The sequence below is a fragment of the Dysidea avara genome, chromosome 13 (assembly GCF_963678975.1).
Source record: "Dysidea avara chromosome 13, odDysAvar1.4, whole genome shotgun sequence".
In the NCBI taxonomy this organism is placed as follows: domain Eukaryota; kingdom Metazoa; phylum Porifera; class Demospongiae; order Dictyoceratida; family Dysideidae; genus Dysidea; species Dysidea avara.
In genome coordinates, this window is record NC_089284.1 from 7,173,993 (window position 1) to 7,188,107 (window position 14,115).

General features: G+C 39.1%; 1 long non-coding RNA gene across 1 annotated transcript; it reads right to left on the minus strand.

The window, feature by feature from the left end:
- Nucleotides 1-10,921: 10,921 nt before the first annotated feature.
- LOC136242581 (uncharacterized) lies at nucleotides 10,922-12,485 on the minus strand. The gene is made up of 3 exons (XR_010694578.1): nucleotides 12,398-12,485; nucleotides 11,299-11,363; nucleotides 10,922-11,259 (listed from the first exon to the last, which is right to left on the minus strand). It is a non-coding gene; the product is annotated as an uncharacterized lncRNA (long non-coding RNA).
- Nucleotides 12,486-14,115: the final 1,630 nt, after the last annotated feature.

A 14,115-nucleotide genomic window follows, 5' to 3' on the forward strand; every position in this document is an offset into this window, starting at 1 on the left:
GTGGTGTCTACAGAAAAGTGTTGATATGGAAAATTAACACCTTGGTATGGTTTCGATGCTTGAAGAAGAAGACAAGCAACCTGATTGAAGATAAAAGGAAAGACAAGGCACACAGGGTGTACACTCGTCGGACCCCCAAAAGGCACATCCCACTGGTGAGTTTGTTGTTGTAGCGTAAAATGGTGACCATGCGCTGCTTCGTTTGGGCTCTAGGCTTGCGACTGTGGTGAGTGAGTGAGTGAGTGAGTGAGTGAGTGAGTGAGTGAGTGAGTGAGTGAGTGAGTGAGTGAGTGAGTGAGTGAGTGAGTGAGTGAGTGAGTGAGTGAGTGAGTGAGTGAGTGAGACAAAATTTCAAGTTTTGGAGATTTAAAAAATATCTGTATCTGGTCACCGGTAAGTGTTTTCTTGTTTTTAATGCTGTATTTCATGTTAGATGGACTAATATTATTCTGTAAAGGTGATTTTCGTGGCATAAGATGTCTCTAGGATGATTTTTAAAGGCGGAATTTTAGGCGGCGCATGTCATTTTCAGGGGGATCCCTACTTAAACAGTACTACCGTACTGTTTGATTAGCGGCATGCCCAAGAATTTTTGATGGTAAACGACTATTGTGAATCCCATACAAAAGTATGGGTAGCAATTGCAGCTCAGACTATAACTCGCCACATGAACTACGGATGGCACTCCTCCTTCCAGTTACTGTTATACACGTAAAGGAATCTATCCCTCTGGAGAAACTCTCATAACCGGTCTACTTTTTTTGCGATTCACACTTCCATGCATACCTGCAATACATTCGTTCACTGTTGTGACATCAAGAATGTAAAGTTAGCGCATATCCTCTATTGAGATAACACCAGCATGAAGTTGTTGCACTATCATTTCCACATCAAACTTGCCTTTAACCCTTTGGGTCTGCTTTTGGTCTGGCAGCCTATACAACCACACCAGATGTGCAGGTTTGTGAACACCAGTGACGTGCTATATAGGGTTCATACACTCTGGACAGACAAGCAGGGAGCTGAATGTGTGACGTATATCTGTTTTGTGAGATTTCAGCCTATTTCCTGCCTCTGATGGACTGTTTTGTGGTCTGGTGCCTTCAATTACCATCCTTGTCCATTTTGTAGTATCATTTTCCCAACCCACCCCACCACCCCCACCCTCCATTCCCTTTTGAGGACTTGTAATACAGCAACACTGGTGATAAAATCTAACTAAAATGGCAGGAAACTCTACAAGGATTACCTTGGCCACCAGATGCTCTCATTAAAGATCACGAATTGCTTCATCACTGGTGAAGAACCCATATGCATAGCTTCCAAGCACCTCCCTGAAGTTGTTGCAGTTACTGCTGTGTATGGTATGGGTTTGAATCCCACCAGTGACAACTTTTTTTCTGTTTTATAAATTATACCTTTTTGGTGCACACTTTTTCTAACTCAACTTAACTTTTTTTTTTCTCATAGTATTCTGGTATTGTTTCACAGCATATGGACTGTTGGAAAAGCATACAGTAGCACATTTGATAGGTATAGGGGCAGACATAGGCAGGCCAATTGGGTGAATGTTAATTTGTCTGTGTGTTTGTCCCGTGTGTTCTATTAGAGTAAGTGCAACTCCAATTCTCTGTGATGGTAACTACTTGCCTAAATTATAGCTAGGAAGTGTGTACCTGTGTATTAAGTTAATTTTGCTCGAACCTATAGCTACAACTGCTTTAAATATGCTTTGTTTTCCATGTTATTACAGTGCCTGCATGATAGGACAGCACCACATTGGTTTAGCTTACATGCAATTCTGATGTTTAGTTAACCTCATGTTCACACTATTAAGCTTGCATAATGGTGGTTAACATGAAAAGTGAAATGGTCCTGCACGTAGGGCAGGTACCAATGCTAGAAATTTAATATTTGCAAAACCCAAAATCAAAATTAATAACTATCAAAATAGCTACATGTTCATCATTGACAGAAGGTTATACCACAACAGAAAATTAATGTTACAAGAGCGTGCCTCTGGATTCCATGTTCCAGGTGGACCAGGTATATGCTGCAAACGTAATCGTATTCAAATTCAGTGCCCCAGGGTAGCTAGCACTGAAACTAATATAGTAAAAGTGCTGGTCAGGCCATGATTGACATAATATAATAGCGGTACCATTATGATTTCTCCAATTCAAATTTCTCCTCACATTTCTCCCATTCAAAATTCTCTGAACAATAATGTACGATGTCTTCGCAATTCAGTGTTGTAAGGAATTTTACGGGGTAAAAATTTAAAACGAAATGAAACGATTGCAGTAAGGTGTTATTAATTGTTACTTGTACAGTTTATTGACAGTGTAATATTATTTAGGAGGCCTGAAATTGCTACCATAGAAGGGAAGGACGAAATTTGCTACCCGTGGCCATTCTATAGTGTTTTCTTGATTAGAGCAACCTAGCTAGCTATACACACTTCACTTACACATTAAACAACTTCCACTTAACTAATGTTACTATAACGACATGTTTTAAGTGCTATGTAAAATTATTGCTTTAATTGCATAGTTCCATCTGATATTTCACATGAGCCTCAATAGACCCAATACAAATCTAGCGAACTGTCAACGCACCAATGGTCCGGGCATATAAGTTCCGGGCGGACCATTTATGCTGTCACAAATGGTCCGGCCGGACCACTTGTGTTCACATAACTGGTCCCCCTGGACCACCCATGCCAGTGCATAAATGGTCCGAGCTGAACATAAACGGTCCGCCTCCAGTCTGCCATACATGCACCCGATAATTATGCTTCGTCAGGGTGAATTTTGCAGCGTAAGTTGTAGATATTAGAAGCAATATATGGTTGATACTACAACATGAATATAGCTGTCCAGCACTTTAACACCTAGTACTGGGGGTGGTGGCAAGGGCAGTCCATCTAGCCCGGGAAAAAACAACAAAGTAAATATTAAATCCTTTCTCACAACGTAGTTCCTGAAAATGCATGCTGGAATACAGGCTGGGGGTCAAAGGAGTTTTAGTATACCAAGATCAAAATACTCTACTTTCTTGATTTTAATATATATATAATGCAATAATTGATGCCACCGGGCCTGGGATCCAAGTGGCCCGGGTTCTGGCTACGCCTCTACACGTCAAAGAGACGTGACTGAAACAGTGTACATGCAGTAATAGCTATATATAGCTATATGCGTAGCTATAGCAATTATAGTTTGGTATAGGCGCCAACTTCTTCAGCAACTGTCTGTAACTTTGTGGAAGTACAATGCGAAGATGGTAGCTACTCCGCCAGTATATTCGCTAACTGCTGAGGACGAACTGTCTCCAGACTTTGACTTTGGTTATAAGTTGGTAGTATATAGTTAGGTATAATAGGTATTATTTTTGTCACTCAGTAGCTATAGTGAGTCACAGCAAGTAGTGACGAGTGGCTTAATTAGCTTTAGCATTGATATCTATAACCCGGACCAGTTTTGCTCGGGTAGGACCATTTTTGTTGTCATAGCTGGTCCAGCCGGACCATTTATGTCGAACATATGCGGTCCGGCCGGACCGTTTATGCACCCGGACCAAACATTTTGTTACAGAATGGTGGGGTTGAATGGGATTTACTGGATAATTGAATTGGATTTAGTGTAGAGATGGACCGATACCACTTTTTACCGATATTTCCAATACGAGTATTTGTACTGAAATTATCTGCCGATACCGATTCCGATACTAAGCATTGAAACCTATACAAATTTATTATAGAAATTTCACTGTTGTGATACATAGCTAGCTATTAAAATATCACAGTAATTGATTGATCTCAGTTCAATCAAGTTTCAAAATATTCATTGTATAAACAGCTAAACATTATAAGCATCATTGTACATGTGGGTTACTAATTTCTTGATTTGAGGTAGTTCAGTTTCTTGTAATCTTATTGATTAGGTAATTAATTTCGTGGGCGGACGATAATTCTACAATGTTTGCTCCAGCCTTGCAACCAAATCTCTTCATGAAAAAGCAAGCCAAGTAGTCATAAGGCCACTCCAATTTGTTTTTATGTTTCTGGTCATTTAAAGTTTAGTTTTAGATGCGGGCGGACGTAATTCAGCAACAAAATAACAATGAAGTGACTGCTCAGTTAAGTGATTTACTGACTGTTCTATTAGAAGATATCGATCTGTACTATGCACTATGCCCATTTCTTGCAGGTTTTCACTGATAAAAGGCAAATTATGATACTTAAGTAGTTTGATTTAGCATCTTTGTTACAGCCCAATATTTGTTTCTGAAATTTGACTTTTTTAAAAATCTGATGCGGGCATTTTCCCCATGTAGTTCTGAAATTTCACCTTCTCCGAAAAGGATGCGGGCGGTGGACCAGAAACATACTGAGTTACCAATTGGAGTGGCCTAAACTTATTTCTTTGAGGAACAACTGCACTGCCATTTAATTACGAAAGATTCATGTGCTCTAATATATTAGAATGCACACGGAGCCAAGGGTCCCTCACGGTCAAAATCGCGTATGAAATTTGAAATTTTGAAATTTTTACAAAATTTCAAGGATTGAGCTTGAAATTTCAAATTTGACATTAATTAATTTCAGAAATTTCTATAAAACCTGATAATATTACAATTAATTCCTGAATGATCCAGTAAGATGTAGTTACACGCGTGCAGTGATAAATACACTATTGCAGTTGTCTCCAACATTACAGAACCAGTCTATAGACTACTTCTTTAACTTGCAAGACAAACCTTGCATAACTTGCGAGATAAATCTTTCATAGCAGCATGCAGTTATTCATCAGCAATGTTCCATGGTTAACTTTACATCTTATGGCCTAAGCCTTTAGAAATGCAACTGAAGCCTTAAGAAATAGCTGTAATCGCCCTGGCGGCTGTAACAAAATGTCAAAATGATAATTATTTTTACAGGCGCCTATTTCGTATTAGATGCTCGGGTAACAGTTTAGAGATAAAATGTGTGTTTTACCACTATAAAAGTTGGCTATAGGTATCTGTGACTGATGAAAACTTGTCAGTAGCTCATCACGTTCCATGGAATATGGAGTTGTGCAATATCGGGGCGTGCGCTAATGGAAAAGGTCAAAAATTTCAAATTTCAGACCAAATTTTCAAATTTCGAAATTAATTTCTGTGTGGTTGTACAAAATTTCATAGCGTGAGCATAGATAGTATATAAAACCTTTTTATTATTATTATTATTATTATTTTGGGGGAAAAGAGCAGACAGCAAAGCTGACTAAGCCCAAACAATCACAAATTATAAGTGCTGTTCAATCAAGTTTGAAAATGTAGCTAGAATGTTCAGTTCAATTAGGTGCGGTGGCAGTGAATTCCATTCCCGGATGGTTCTTGGAAAGTAGCTTGTCATGTAGGTGGTGGTGTTTGTTGGTGGTACAATCAAGTGAAACGGATGATGATGTCTAGTGTGTCTGGTGCTGAAATGAATGTATTCTGGTAAAGATAAGCCAATTCCTCCATGCATTATTTGATAGAACAAATTAAGCCTCTGTTGTTTCCTTCTCTTCACTAGGGGTAACCAGTTGAGCTGTTCCAGCATGGCACTAACACTACTGTGATAACTTTAGTCAGATAGAACTCATCTGCACGCTTTTTATATACTATATCTATGGCGTGAGGGACCCCTTGCACAGAGCGATTGTAGCAATACTTGGAAAAGAATAACAAAGGCTTTGTTTTCGCTACTTTGTTAGCCCAACTAAGTTATTTGCTACTGGAAACTTGGCTAGAGATGGTTTAATAAAAGTGGTAAGTGTCTACTGGTGGTATCTGTACCTTGTATTACTGATACCCGGGGATCCGATGCCAATACCAGTCGGTCCACCAGGCCTTTAGTTTAGTGTAAGTTTTAAGATGGTAGCTACGTTTGGTTTTTAAAAACCCTTTGGTTTATAGCGGTATTTAGTCTCGCGTAGCCAGATCCACTCTTCGCGCGGCGCTTATCGATTGATAATTATAAGCGCCTAGCTGCGAGAGGGTCTGGTGTAGTTCGAATAGTAAAGTTGTTCTGACACCCTGAACTTTTTCAGGGTGATAATGAAACACCTGGTTAACTTTCATCACGCCACGTCATATTGCGGACTAGTGGCTTACTGTCAATAGAGAAAGGAATTTGCTAATTTTCTGTAGAGGAGGCGGGGTGTGACTTTGTCCCACTTGTTGTAGAAACTTTTGGTGTTTGGTCACCATTTACGATTCAAACCCTTCGTACCATGGTACCATCGCTGAACGCACCACAGCCAGAAGTGGTGCGTCAACCAAACAGACTCGTAAACATTTGTTACAACAACTTTCAGTTTCTTTATGGACGAACAATGCCCATATGATTTTACTGTACTGGGCTTTGCAGTGCGAGGACTCTGATTTTCCTTTCCCCAAACCCCTGTTGTAATTAATTGTGTTTGTAGTTTAGTTGTAGAGTAATTTGTATTGTAGCTGTAAAAAAATAAATAAACTGGAACGATTTTCTTTCAAAAAAAAAGTTTAATTCATCAAATTTAAATTCGTCAAATGTTTATAAGCGCTCTTAAAAGTACAGGTTTTGCCTACAATTTCTTGATTTTCGTCAACATTTTATTCGTCAAATCTGCTGAAGTCTGAATTCATCAAATTTTTCTTACATCAAAATTTCCTTGCTTATCGAGGTTGAGCAATGTTGCTAAAATAAATTTTTCGCAGGTTTGCAAATACTCCCAAAATGCATTAGACTATATGGAGATGTCTAAATATTTCAAGGATAAAAATTTCGCTAATAACTCCCAAAACCGCGAATTCAGCGCCCCCTCAAAATATTTAGGCTATACGGTACGCGAAAGTTTTAGCCTTGAAATTATAGTCTAATACATTTTGGGAGTGTTTGCAAATCTGCGAAATTTTATTTTTAGCAACATTGCTCAACCTCAAAATATTTGCCCCTCGAAATAAATACGCAATACGGTACCAGTAGTCTCGCGTGGTCAGACCCACTCTTAAATTTGCGCGGTACTTATTCATTGATAATTAAAAGCGCCTCGCAGCTAGGCGCTTATAATTATCAATCGATAAGCACGTGCGAAGAGTGGGTTTGGCCACGAGAGACTACTTGTACATTAGCATAAACCAATCTGCAGGTGACAGTTAATTAAGAAGTAAATACAATACCGTATAGTAAAAAAATTTGGCAGTAAAAAACTTTGGCAGTAAAAAACTTTGGCAGTAAAAAACTTTGGCGAATAGCATTCAGTTCGCCAAAGTTTTTTTCGCCAATTATTTTAGATGATCACACGAGCACATTGAGTCTCGCATTGAGTAACTAGAACTTGAGATGAAGGTGAGTTCGTACCACCACGCAAAAAAGATTGAGCTGACTTTGGAGATCTTGATCTTCCGGCCTAGGAATGTGTCCAACAGTTGTAAGCACTCAGGCCTTGGGATAGCATTTCTCGAGCATTTCCAACCTGCTCCCCGTTCGCACATTAGTTAGTTCGTCGTCTCGTTGTTAGGCGCAATCTGTGAATCCGCGCAGTTTATAAATTGCGTTGCGCATTTTGTGAATTCATAAAATGCGCAACAATTTATAAATTGCGTAGGCCTGCGCAGGTGTCGTACTGACATATGGAAAAGGGTAATGCGAGATGCGACACATTATAGTTGTATTGGTTGCCGACCTACTGTCATTCCAAGTGTTGGATCACGAGATTTCCTCGTGGCAGTGTATGCGAGGTGTGAGTTTCGAATCACTATACGAGTTGAGATACGTCGGAAAGGGTCACACACAGAGAGCTTCTGTAGAGGAAAATATCTTGATCCCAATCACACCTCCAAAAGCAAAACAGTAACTTAATGGAGGAGGAGATGCAGAAGATAACAGACGTATTTGAATGGAGTGGAAGGAAGTGATATTTCTAATTAGCCCTTTCTGATTGCTGAAACAAAGAAGCCGGTTTGTTTTGTTTAACTACCCAGAGCTCATGCAGTGAAGTTCAGGAAGATGCTCTATATTTACCTGCCAAGCAAAGGGTAAGAAACTAAACCTGCTTTGTTTGTGCCTGCCCTTCACAAAATTCTGTAATTACAGAATGAGAATGACAAAACTGTCTTAGGCCACCATCGTTTAGTTTCAACAGTTGAGAATTTTTATGACGTAGTAGAGCGTGTGCATTCAACTGAAAATGGACATGTAGACTACAAGAAAATACTTGCAGAGGTATGGAAGTATAGTGAATTATGTATGCTATCATATTCTCAAGCATCACAAAAGTTTATAGCCACTAGTCATAAGACCTGGACATTGTCACAGTAGAGATGGGTGGTTAATTATATAGCAATATTATAATACTGAACAAGTAGTCCAGTTCAGCATTGTAAGTGGGTCAGTGCTGTTGACCTGTTTGACCCACTCACCCAAATAGTAATCCAGATGGGACCCTGATCTGACCCGCATGTGACCCGGTTTAATTAAAATAGAAGCGTGCCCCAAGAGCTAGATTAAAAGTCCACAAGTTCCACTAGTCATCCCTACATTTTTTACACTATAAAACTAAACATTTGTGATCCCCATAGACATAGCAACCAGCTATCAATTTATGGAGCCCACGTATCAATTTTCTGATATATTAATTTGGAAAAAGATTGATAGAACAGTCATTTGTTCTAATAGGGCAGTCAGTAAGTGATCTTAGAAAAAATCTGTAGGGGCATGCCTCCAGACTCCCTAGCTATGTGTGTATTTTCACATGGTACTTAGCTTTACAACTACCTGGAACAGGCCCCCTGATTTCTTCACTGTTCAGTGTCGCTTGGTATTTTAATTTGGCATACCGCAGTACTTATAAAGCGAACATCATGGACCTACTTGAGTCTTCTTTTATGTATCTTTGCTGACAGTGGAAGATGTTGATTTGTGGTAGCTAGCTTCACGTAATGGCTTCCCTACACGTGTAACAGAAGTTATCTGTATTATTATTCTGTTACTATAGTGACTGGAATGGTTCCAGAGGAGCTTCCCATATGCAATGATGTGTAACTGGCTGAACATGGCTGAAAGCAAAGTATAGTAGCCTAATTATTGTTGGGGGCACGTTCAGATGAATACATGAAGTCTGGCACCTGTTTTCAGTTAACTATTTGACTTTACTCTGTTTGTGCAGACTACCCACTGAGTGAAACTCAACTATCCTTTGTTTAAAATGAAATGTATTGAAAGAAGTTAGACTATGCCACAAAAATTATTATAATTATGCACCTATTAATTGCTTCAACAAACAGCTCAATATACACCATCACATTCTGTGTACTCATTTGTACCATTAAGTAAACATATACATGTTTGTATCTATATTGTTCTAACCTTCTTGGTGAATAGTTGGATTTCTTGGTGAATCAGTGAATTTCTTTTCATAGTCTGTTGTATATTCCGATGAGTTATGATGTGTCACATGCATTATTAACAGATAATGTTTGTTTATTTAGAATCACTTGATGACTATTGTGGAATGATTAGTTTGGATGATGATATGACTAACATGGTGAGGTCTAGTTATGCAAAAAAATTTTTTATTCATGTGTGGATTCCATAGGTCAGGTGCAATAGTTGCTCATCAAGGGTACGGTACCATGAACGGCGTCTAGGAAGACATGTGGTTACAGCCAGGCAAGATAAAAGTGGATATAACTTTTTTAGGTCTTGCTGTTCATCAAAATAGATCAAATGGAGCTGTACCTTTGTAACTCATGTACTGGAGTATACTTAGCTACATGTGTAACACAGGCTACACAGCATAACTGATTCCAAACACTATATGTTTGCACTAATAGCTGTATGAGGTGACATTATGTAACTGTGTGTTGTGTTACATCTGCATGCATGGGATAATGTGAGAGTGAAACTATAAGTACGTGTACCATTAAACTGGACATTAAAGATATGATGTGTTGGGACACAAGTTACAATGCACCAAACTTTATGTGCTGATATACATTTCATTACTGGTGGAGCATGCATGTGCAGTGTTTGTTTGTGCTGGACAACTGCTAGAAAAACATACAAGTAGGCTGGATTGTACATGTGCCCATCAATATCAGCTGATCGAAACGAGATGAACCTGCTAGCTACCACAAATGCTGTAGTACGCAGAGGGCAAAACTGAGTGAGAAAGACATTACACACCTTATCCAGGCCAGCTGCAAGCACGCAAAGGAACCTTGGAGGGAGAGATAGTCTGCAATGTAGCTAGAATGCATTTTTATCCATGTCCCTTCAGCCTAATTAGGCTAATAGCCTGTTATTCCTCCCTGAAAGCAGCTATGATATGCACTTAAATCATAACGGCGGTACGCTGAATGGACAATCCAGTTGATGTTCATAAAATGTGCAGCTCTTACGGTAGTCCACAAACTGCGCAACAATTTAGTCCACAAACTGCGCAAAATTTATAAATTGTTGCGCAGTTTGTGGACTACCGTAAGAGCTGCGCATTTTATGAACTTGCATTTTATGAACTGGGTACCGCTGTTACGTTCTTGGCCGATTCAAGTACGTATCACAGGGAGGAATGACAGGCTTCTTTTACCCCCTTTTACTAGCTGAAGGGACATGCATAAAGACGCATTCTACCCAACTATCTCTCCCTCCAAGGTTCCTTTGCGTACTCTGCAGCTGGCCTGGATAAGGTGCACTGTCTTTCTCTCTCAGCGTTGCGCTGCGTATACTACAGCATTTCTGGTAGGCTAAGCCATTCGTTTTGATCAGCTGATATTGATGGGCACAGTCCAGCCTGCATGTTTTACTTTTCCTAGCAGTTGTCCAGCACATGCAAGCACTGCACACGCTGCACCAGTAATGAAATGCATATCAGCACATAGATTTGGTACATTTGTAATTCAAGTCCAACATCATATCTTTAATGTCCAGCCTTAAATGGTACACGTAGTTAGTTTCACTCTCACATTATCCCATGCATCCAGATGTAACACAACACGTGGTTAGCTACATAATGTCACCTCAGTGTGATACAGTTATTAGTGCAAACATATAGTGTTTGGAATCAGGTATGCTGTGTTACACATATAGCTAAGTATGCTCCAATACATGATTTACAAAGGTACAGCTCCATTTGATGAACAGCAAGGCCCAGAAAAGTTGCATCCATTTTCATCTTGCCTGGCTATAACCACATGTCTTCCTAAACACCGTTCATGGTACCCCCATGAGCAACTATTGCACCTGACCTATGCATACATTAATTTGTATGCATAACTAGACCTCACCATGTCAGTTGTATCATCATCCAAACTAATCATTCCATAAGATTGACAATAGTCATCCAATGATTCTAAATAAACAAACATTATAATTCATGTGACACATCATAACTCATCGGTATAATACAACAGACGATGAAAAGAAATTTGCTGGTTCGAAATTTGCTGGTTCGCCAAGAAATCCAACTATTCATCAAGGTTATTTAAGCTAATATAGATACATTTTACCACAACATGAACAAACACGTACATGTTTACTTAATGGTACAAATGACACAATGTGATGATGTATATCGAACTGATTGCTGAAGCAATTAATAGGTGCATAATTATAATAATTTTTGAGGGAAGCCATTACATGGTGCTAGCTACCACAAATCAACACCTTCCGCTGTCAGCAAAGATACATAAAGGAGGACTCAAGTAGGTCCATGGTGTTCTCATTATACGTACTGCAGCATGCCAAATTAAGGTACCAAGCAACGTTGAACAGTGAAGAAATCAAGCCCGTAACAGGGGGTCTGTTCCAGGTAGTTGTAAAACTGAGTACCGTGTGCAAAATACACAGATGGTCTTACTAGGGGGTCTGGAGGCATGCCCCTACAGATTCCTTCTGAGATCACTTACTGATTGCTCTATTAGAACAAATGACTGTTCTATTAGAGTGTCGTAATCCTTTAGCAAACTACTATATCAGAAAATTGATAGGTGGGCTCCATAAATTGATAGGTCGATGGGGACCACAAAGGTTTGGTCTCTTGCAAAAATATCAGCTAAAATCCAGCCTGACTCGTCCTTCACAACTTGGACAAACTTGGGAACCGGACTACTTGTTCAGTACAGAATATTGGTATCACCCATCTTCACAACGTATGACTAGTGGTTATAAATTTTTGTGATGCTTGAGAATATGATAGCATACATAATTCACTACACTTCCATATCTCTGCAAGTATTTTCTTGTAGTCTACATGTCCATTTTCAGTTAAATGCACACGCTCTACTATGTCATAAAATTTCTCAACTGTTGCAAATAAATAATGGTCATTCTCATTCATTTGTATAATTACAAAATTTTGTGAAGGGCAGGCACAAAGTTTCTTACCCTTTGTTTGTTCCAACTTCAGCTCTGGGTAGTTTAACAAAACAAACTTCTTTGTTGTAGTAATGAAAGGCAGGGCTAATTAGAGCATCACTTCTTTCCACTAGTCCATTCAAAACGGTCTGATATCAAACATGATCTTCTGCACCTTCTCCTCCGTTACTGTTTTGTTTTGCTTTTTGGAGGTGTGATTGGGACCAAGATATTTTCCTCTACAGAACCTTTCGAATAGCCGGCTCTCTGTGACCCTCTTTTGACGTACCTCACAAACTCATAGTGAAATTCACACCTAGCTCGCATACCGGCACTGCCACGAGGAAATCTCGTGATCCAACACTTGGAACGACGGTAGGTCGGCAACCGATACAACAGGCTGTACGTGTCGCCTTGCACGACACCTGCGCAATTTATAATTTGTTGCGCATTTTAGGAATTCACAAAATGCGCAGCGCAATTTATAAACTGCGCAAATTCACAGATTGCGCCTAACAATATTATTTCAATCGCCAAAGTTTTTTCCGGCAATTTTTCAACAGAGGGGTTTCGTCAAAGTTTTTTACTATACGGTACATGATAGCAGTTTCCAAGTTGATTTGAAGATAGCTATGTATCACTTTAGTTGTTTGGTTTTCGAACTCTAACATCAGAAACACATACATGCATAGTAGGCTATAGCTAGCTATATAAGTCATGGAGTGCATATAGCTAGGCTAAGCTAGCTATAGAGATATAGCACTTCTCAACCTATAGCTATATATATGCACTGTTATTATACATAGTTATAACTGATTGCAGGGAGCTAGCATTAAATTTTACTTTTACAATCCTGCTATATAGCTATGATTTCACACACCATTTATACCTTCCTAACTATAAACTATATAGCTACTTAGTAGCAATTTACTCCCTCACCCTTAATGTATAGTGTTGCCTACAAGAACAGGAGCTTGAATTCACAATGACAGCGTCATGTGACTCATAACCATTTTGTATCTGCTCCCATCAGCTCCTCCAATGCCATCTCCTTGTGTATATACAATACTGTATTCTTCCTGCAAGATTCAACTTTATCACTGAACTGCTGTCAACTATGTAAAGCAGGTAGTATAGCAACTTGCATATTTTTATGTTAAGTTCATATGTACAAAAGGTCTCTATATAAGTAGTTAGTTGTTGTGCAGTCATGTGATGGGTGGCCTTATATTCATGTGATTCTGGTCACATGCATGTACTGTAAAACCATGTACATATTTTTATGCCACATAAAAACCACATCATACCCTTAGCATAAACTTAGTCACTTTTATGGTTAACTGATAGCTTGGGGATTAACCATGCAGGGTGCATGTGACACATGACACATCTCTAAGATTTGAAATATAGTGAGGAATGAAGTCCTCCCCCCTCATTGGCATACTATAATATATGATTTCCTTTAAGTCCTACAAAATATTGATCAGTCAACTGATCAGAGATTTTTCCATATTCATAACAATATAGCCGTGTCTTTAACAGTTTTAACATTTACCACTACAGCTCTCTAGCTAGTTTTCTTCCTATGGCTTTGTATCTCTGCACCTTTGCAGTAGCAAACGTTCTTCATGCTTGTACTTCATTTAGTGGTAGTGTATAAGCTTGCATGTATTAACTAACTTGTAGCTAATCACTTTGTGACCATACTAAATTTCATGTGCTAACACAATTACCAAATTATGAGCAAC